This window comes from Falco rusticolus, chromosome 14 (genome assembly GCF_015220075.1).
Source record: "Falco rusticolus isolate bFalRus1 chromosome 14, bFalRus1.pri, whole genome shotgun sequence".
NCBI lineage: Eukaryota > Metazoa > Chordata > Aves > Falconiformes > Falconidae > Falco > Falco rusticolus.
Window position 1 is genome coordinate 1,732,128 of NC_051200.1, and position 7,643 is coordinate 1,739,770.

Here is a 7,643-nt window from a genome sequence, read left to right on the forward strand (position 1 = left end):
AGCGGTCCCTCGGAAACGCCAGTGTGAGGGGGGTGTGGATATGTTTGATACTTTCCACCAAGGGGACTTCAAACATTTTCTAGACACTCCTGATTTCACCTTGGACTTTGCTGCCATTTTACAGCAGCGTAACCTGAAGTGCCAAAGGTGACCCCACACGTCCCTTCGGTGCACAGGAGCTGGGCGCTGCAGGGAGCCGCTTTGGTGCTGGACGAGCTCCTGCCCCAGCTGCTGATGAGCTTCTCCAGCAGCAATGCCCAGCAGCTGGCAAACACCCCCATCCCTCTGCCAGCTTGCCTAGCACATCATCTTCCCAAGGGACTTGGTGTCTCCTTTGCTCCCCTGGGAAGAACTTCCCAGGTACCTTGATGCCAGCAGCACTGCGAGGCGCACGGAGCAAAGCAGAAGGAACATGAAGTCCCTGGGAGGCAGCTCTGCAGAGAAGGACCTGGGGGTCCCAGCAGGCAGCAAGTTGCCTGTGGGCCAGCAGTGTGCCCTCAAGGCCAGGAAGGCCAGTGGGATCCTGGGGGGCATCAGAGGGAGCGTGGCCAGTAGGTCGAGGGAGGTGATCCTTCCGCTCTGCTATACTGGGTCCGGTTCTGGGGTCCCCAGTTCAAGAGAGACAGGGAACTGCTGGAGGGGGTCCAGCAGAGGGCTGCCAAGATGATGAGGGGAGGGAGCATCTCCCTAATGAGGAAAGGCTGAGAGAGCTGGGCCTGTTCAACCTGGAGAAGACTGAGAGGGGATCTCATCATCTACAAACACCTTAAGGGCAAGTGTCAGGAGGATGGGACTCTTTTCAGTGGTGCCCAGTGACAGGACAAGGGGCAACGGGCACAAACTGCAGCACAGGGAGCTCCATCTGAGTACGAGGGAAGAACTTCTTTATCTTGGGGGTGACAGAGCACTGGCACAGGCTGCCCAGAGAGGCTGTGGAGCCTCCTCTGGAGACATTCACAACCCGCCTGAACGTGACTCTGTGCAACCTGCTCTAGGAGAACCTGCTTTAGCAGGAGATTGGACTGGGTGATCTCCAGAGGTCCCTTCCAACCCCCACCACTCTGTGATTCTGTGAAGTCAAGCAGAGGCAAGAGGAGAAACCTCCTTTGGGCAGTCAGAGCCTGATGCTCTCACGGGGAGGGACAGCTGTAAAGGCACAGGACCGAGAGGAAGAGGAGCCAAGCTGAGGACCAGTGGGAAAAAGTGGTCTGGGAGCTGCCAGCCCCCTCCCCAGCTTTAATCACCAGCAGCTGCTGCTGCAGAAGCAAAGGTGAAGCTACAGACGGTAAAGCTGGGGTCTGTGCCTGGACCGTGACAGCCAGCAGTGAGGGGGGACATGCAGCAGCACGAAACCCCTCACAGAGTCAGGGCTGGCAGCGGTGCCGGCGCTCTCCAGGTGTCCCAGAGAAAGATTTATAGCTAACATTTACTGCGCATTTCTCACATGCTGACGATGGTTCCTATAAAAGCCAGGCCCACTCTCGCTGGCAGGTATTCTGGGCACAGAGTTTAATGCACATAAAAAGCAGATGTGTGTAGGTGGGGCCGCAGCGAGGGGCTCTGAGCAATATTTGGTACTTTTCCTCTGGTGACAAGAGCTCCTCCAGAAGTACTTCAGGTGGTTTGCTGGCCAACCTGCAAGGTTATAAGGAGGAATTGCTTTAAGCTAAGAAAACCACAGCCAAGTTGGGAAGTCATGAATAATTTTGTTTGGGGCCAAGACAAAAGAGATTTAAAATGAAATGCGTTTTCAGGGCTGGGTGTCTGCTTGAGTGCTTGAGTCCCTTGCTGGACAACAGGCTTCTTCCAGACACCTCCTGCCAAGGGAGGGGAGGTCACCCCACAACAAGTGTTGCAATGAGGTCCCCACACACGGGGGGCTGCCTGTTCTTCAGGGACACCCTCCTCACCCATCCATCACACACAGCTTCATAAATAACAATAGATAAATAAATAATGATAAATAATCACCCACTGTTGGATTTACGGGAGCAAAATCCCCTTTCTATTAGGGGCCTGTCTGTAATGTCCCAGTAAAAATACCTTCCCTCCTCTGCAGAGCAGATGAACAGGGACCTGCTAAGGCAGCCCAGCACCACTTAGAGACACACATCTCCTCCCAGCACTGCTCTCACCTGACTCTGGCCGGGGCTTGGTGCTCTTACGGCCACTGTCCGCCCCAGCTATGGCCCGTGCGCTTGCCCCCAGGTTCTCAGAAGAAGAAAGGTGAGTGAGAAGCAGCAAAGCCTTTGGGTTTGTCCCTCCAGGTGTCTCCGTGCAGCCCCAGCAGTGGTCATTAGAGCTTGAAAAGTGGGGAGGGAGGTGTTAAAAATTTATTGTGCATTTTCTTCACTGAGCAGCCAGGAGAAAGACAGGATCTTGTAAATCTCAGCAGACCAGCCTGCCTGTGAAATCAGATTAAAAAGGCAGAGCCCAGGGAGGGAGGGAGGAGGTAGCAGGTATGTGCAGAGGGGTTGGCAGGGGTTGTATGGCAACCCAGACCCTCTTGCCTGACTTGTTTCATGAATCCATCAAATACTGTGAAATCAAACAATTCCCCCTTGAAAGCAAGTTAAAAAAAAAAAATGGGAACCTATCAATCCAAAGAGCATTGTCCCTTTAACATTTTAACAACCGGCCCAGAGAAGCACAGTGTGTGGGAGGTATTAAATGTCTCCCCTGTTAATAAAGAGTATTTACGGGAATACTTTTATTGCCGGGTGACATTTTGGTATTGAGTACAATGGGTGGCTGCCACTGAACATCACTTTTTCCCCTTTTTTTTGCATAGCAAATGTTAACTTGATTTTCTCAACTAAGTGATTGGGATCAAGGGACAATTCAAGGACTACAGAGAAAACCCATCTTGGGGGGTGAGGAGCTGGCCTACTTCTCTTCTGTCAGAGGAGTGGCACTGTAGGGTGTTTAAGCAGCAGGACTGGGGTAGCTGAGATGCAGACCAGGACATGAGATCTCACTGAGCACCTGACACCCCAATCCTCACACTACTCACCTGTACACCTTCAGCTTGATGCTAGATACTCCTCCAGAACCCCTAAACAAAAAGAAAAAACAAAAGATGTTTAACTCCTTATGGTCAGCAAGGTTTCCAGGCTTTGGATGGGTCAGACATCGGCAGGCTGAACGTCCTACAGCCCAGAGCACAGTCAGGTTGTGGTGGGTTGACCTTGGCTGGATGCTGGGTGCCCACCCAGCTGCTCTGTCACTGCCCTCCTCAGCTGGGCAGGGGAGAGAACATACAACGAAAGGCTCCTGGGTCGAAGCAAGGGCAGGGACATCACCCAGCAGCTACCGCCATGGGCAAAACAGACTCAACTTGGGGAAAATTAATTTAATTTATTATCAATTAAGTCATAGTAGGATAATGAGAAATAAAACCAAATCTTAAAAACGTCTTCCTCACACCCCTCCCTTCTTCCCAGGCTCAACTTCACTCCCGGTTTCCCTCCCTCCTCCCCCCAGCAGTGCAGGGGCTGGGGAATGGGGCTGGGGTCCGTCCATCACACGCTGGCTCTGCCGCTGCTTCCCCCTCACAGCCTGCCCTGCCCCAGCCGGGGTCCCCCCACGGCAGACAGCCCCCCACGAACTGCCCCGACCCGATTCCTTCCCAGGGGCCGCAGGTCTCCCCACACTGCCCCAGCCTGGGTCCCCCCACGGGCGCAGCCCCCCAGGCCCAGCCGGCACCAGGGGGTCCCCATGGGGTCCCCAGCCCGGCCCCAGCCCTGCCCCCCCCCCTCCTGCCAGGAGCTACCCCAGCGCCGCTGCCCGCGGGTCACAGCCCCCTGCGGGCACCCCCTGCCCCGGGGGGGCTCCCGGGCTGCGGGGGGCGGGGGGGGGGGGCTGCTCCCCCGGGGGCTGGGGGCACAGCCTGCCCCGCCGGGGCTGCCCACGGGCTGTGGGGGGTCTCTGCTCCGTGCCTGGAGCCCCCCTGCCCTGCCCTGCCCCGGGTGCTGCGGCGCTGCTGCTCTCGCATGGCCTCGCTCCTCTCTCCAGCTGCTGTTTTTTCCAGCAGTTTTTTCCCCTCTTCTTGAATCCGTTATCCCAGTGGCTCCCACCGTCACTGATGGGCTCAGCCTCGGCCGGTGACGGGTCCCTCTTGCAGCCAGCTGCGTGGGCTCCATCGGACATAGACCTCATCTAGGCTGAAAAGCAGCCCACCCACCGCAGTGATGTGCCTGTCACTGGCATCTTGGGGAGGTGGTTGCCCCTTCGACCCTTCCTCTGGGGAAGAAGATCCCCTTAAGGCCAGCCCACAAGCCGTGAACCAGAGCTCTCAGTCCCTTCCAACACCGGAAGCAGCCCTGGCCCCAGAGATGGAGGGACACGAGCTGCCTCAAAACCTTACTACAGACAGAAGCTGTGCTGAAATGGGTGTCCTGGCACGACAGCTTGGTCCTTGCAGGTAACAGGGGTATGAGCAGAAACAACAGTACCTCCTGTGCCAGTGCACATTTGGGCTCAAATATCTCTGGGGTCATTGAGTGGATTTTCCAGGCAGAGGATTACAGCGGTCAGATGGATTTGGGGTTTTATCTTCTCTGCACATTTTCTCCTTGGCACTCCTTGTCACATATTTTCAAACACTGTTCTTTGAAAGCACTACGAAGTGAGAGATGCAGAAAGAGTCTGAGATGTAAAGACTGACTATCAATCTGAGGAGCGAAGAGAGCAGATGCTCACCCCAGGGCTCTCGGCATCCTGACAGAAGCTGATGGTGGCCCTTGATTTACTGAAGCAGCCGTGGCCAGCTGAAGCAGGGGAGATGTGAACTCAGCTCTGCTGGCAACCAACACCTCAGATTCAAGAGATGGTTTATGGACTTACCTCCCAGCAGCCAGCCATGGTGCAACTGTCCAGAAGAGGGATGCATAGGTAAATAAAGCAGATCGTAGGAAAAGCTCTACAGAATTCAAGCCTGCATCAGCAGAGATGGGTTTGGTGATCTGGAAAGGCTCCTTCACTTCTGCCGGCTGGCCCTCATGCCAGATCTCAAGCCAGGACAGGATGTGCTGGTAGGGAAGCAGGTCACAGACCACAAGTATATCAACTTCTTGTTTGCTGAAAACAAATATATCTTTCTTACAAGTAAATATTGGCCATGGTTTTGCCTCAATCAATATTTACTTTGTGGGTCAGTAGATCATGACAATCACTTAAGGGAAGGCAGTGTCATTCAGCTTCTGGTTCTATTGATAGTTCCTTCTTTTTTCTTGTGGGAAAAGTTCCTAGTTCCATAAGTTGTATGGTGGTGAGTTAACAGAGCCTCAAAATCTTCCTGAAATGCTTTAAAAGGATACTCTCGAATACTAATACCCACATTTTTATAAAAATGCAGGATCCATGCATATATTCTCTTGAATCTTTTTTCTTTTCCCCCCAAGACAGATGACAATTTCTTTTGAAATTTCGTGACCAGAATGTTCTGCTTCAAGCCCAATGTATGCTGGAGAGTGAGGGATGACGTTAGTTTCCAGAGATGAATGACTTGCAAAAAGTACTAAAGAGATCACACTGATAATTTAGACCTATACACAGTGTTTGCTTTTAGTCACTTAAAGTGGTACAAGGCTTTATTATAATGTTATTTATTAAGAATAGCAGGATTTATTCTTGTTTGTACCTCTGATTTCCGTTTTCAATCACTTGAGCACAAGCCTGGAGTCACTCCTTTGGCTTCAATCTCCAGCTGTACACAGATGTCAATGGGAGAAGATTCCATAAAGTAACTCGGTCCTCGTGGCAACCTCCCAAGGTGACAGCTCGCCTCACCATCCAGAGAAACCAAAATGCAGAAAAAAGCACTAAAGAACTGCCAGCTTGGCATGAAACCTCAGACCAGGAGTCAAACATTTCCTGAAACCCACCAAGCTCTGTATTAGCCCTGAAACCACTGCACTCAAAGATGGGTAGGAAGATGAAATTTCTGTCTCCTGGGAAAGTATAATATTTTTATTTGTTTGGGGGGTTTTTTGTAAGACAAAACAGGAAAACGTTTTTGCAAAACAAACTCTGAACCTCTTTGGAAAAACCTTGAAATGGAGACTCTCTGACCTGGAGTCCTGAACAAAGACTGTGCTACAAGAAACCCTGAGTGTGCCAGGAAGATAGTCGGGAGCCAAAAGACCTGGGTCTGCTTTCAGCTTTCTGGTGGGAAGATGCAATGGCAAAGGGACAGAGCAGATGGTGGAAGCAGGAACAAAAGAGGAGCCCCACAGAGAAACCTTTGGGCAGACGGGAAAAAGACACAGAGGGGGTTTTGTAGGAGAAGAGCTGGGTTTTTTCTGCAGGAGTGACCCAGACAGAACAAAAGCTGATCAGGGTGGGGACAAACGAGCTGCAGGAGGACTGATGTGGACATTCTCGGCAGATACAATCGCAGGCTCCCACTGCTGGCAAACGGGTACCTGGGGGAGCAGAGCTGGGCAGGAGGAGTACCTGGAGAGGACAGATCACTGCTGGGGGGGCAGTCTGGAGGCATGGGGCAGCAATGGGGCAGTCTGGACCGTACCAGTGCCTAGAGCAGCAAGGCCAGCACACAGCAAGAATTTGGGTTGAAAAACCAAGGCTCCCACCACTCAAGAGGTCTTGGGCAAAGCTGCAGCGTGGGAAGGACATAGTGCTGTGCCAGGCAAGGGGGATGTTCAGCTCAGCTGGAAACTTCATCAGGAGAGATATAATTCCTCCCATTAAACTACCTTTATCAACCCAGTCCACAGGTGCCCTTCAGCAACGCTCACGCAGAGCAGGCAAACATCAGTGTCATTAATCTGCACAAACCACACATGGGAAATCATTCACTGCAAATACGACTGATCTCTCTCGTGTGCGTTGGAAACTGCTCAGGTTTGTAACACTGAGGACAGTCAGTGGAAGGTCCTGCACAGATGCTGGGGAATATTGGGGGTCCAGCAGACAGGACCAGCCTCCCCGCAGGGGAGATGGGAGGTGATGGGAGACTCATTTTGAGAGGATGGGTAGGAACAATGGGTAACAAATGGACCCGGCTGAGAAGAGAGTTCAGGCTGTTTCCCATATGGAAAAGGCTATGGGAGTATAGGCTGGAGCGGATGAAGCTGTTCAACTCAGGAAAGCATCAAGCAAGCGGCATCAGGAGCCCACACCCATCACGGTGCTGGATCCTGCCTGCCCCTGTCACGCACACAGCTTCTTGTGGGCAGCAGGCTGAGATCATGGGCCAGAAACATCTTCCTCTCCTCTCCTCCCCTCTCCTCCCCTCTCCATTAGATCAGTATCTGCAAAGAGATGGGCAAGCAGAGATGAGGGAATGATGCAGGAGAGACAATTTCAAGCTAGCATCCTGCACAAGCACAGCAGTTTTTATCAGGGAGGGGCATTAAACACCACCTGCTCTGCCCCTCGTTAGCACCCTGAGGTGCTACAGCCACAGCAAGGCACACAGCCCTGCTAACACTTCTGAGACAGGCACGGTGGGCTGGTGTGCAAGATATCTGGGGAGCAAGGGCCCTGCTGCTTATCATGTAGGCAACTGGAGGTAAGGCTTGTGGCTCCCCTGGGACCCTTTCAGCTCAGTGTTTTGGACATGATTTAACTCTTTGCTGCATGCGAGCAAGCTAGCAGATCCCAGGCGATGCTCAGCACAG

At 52.8% G+C, this 7,643-nt stretch overlaps 1 long non-coding RNA gene across 1 annotated transcript; it reads right to left on the bottom strand.

The window, feature by feature from the left end:
* Window positions 1-1,023: 1,023 nt before the first annotated feature.
* Window positions 1,024-5,013, bottom strand: LOC119157364. The gene is made up of 4 exons (XR_005107504.1): window positions 4,846-5,013; window positions 3,014-3,055; window positions 2,136-2,302; window positions 1,024-1,635 (listed from the first exon to the last, which is right to left on the bottom strand). It is a non-coding gene; the product is annotated as an uncharacterized LOC119157364 (long non-coding RNA).
* Window positions 5,014-7,643: the final 2,630 nt, after the last annotated feature.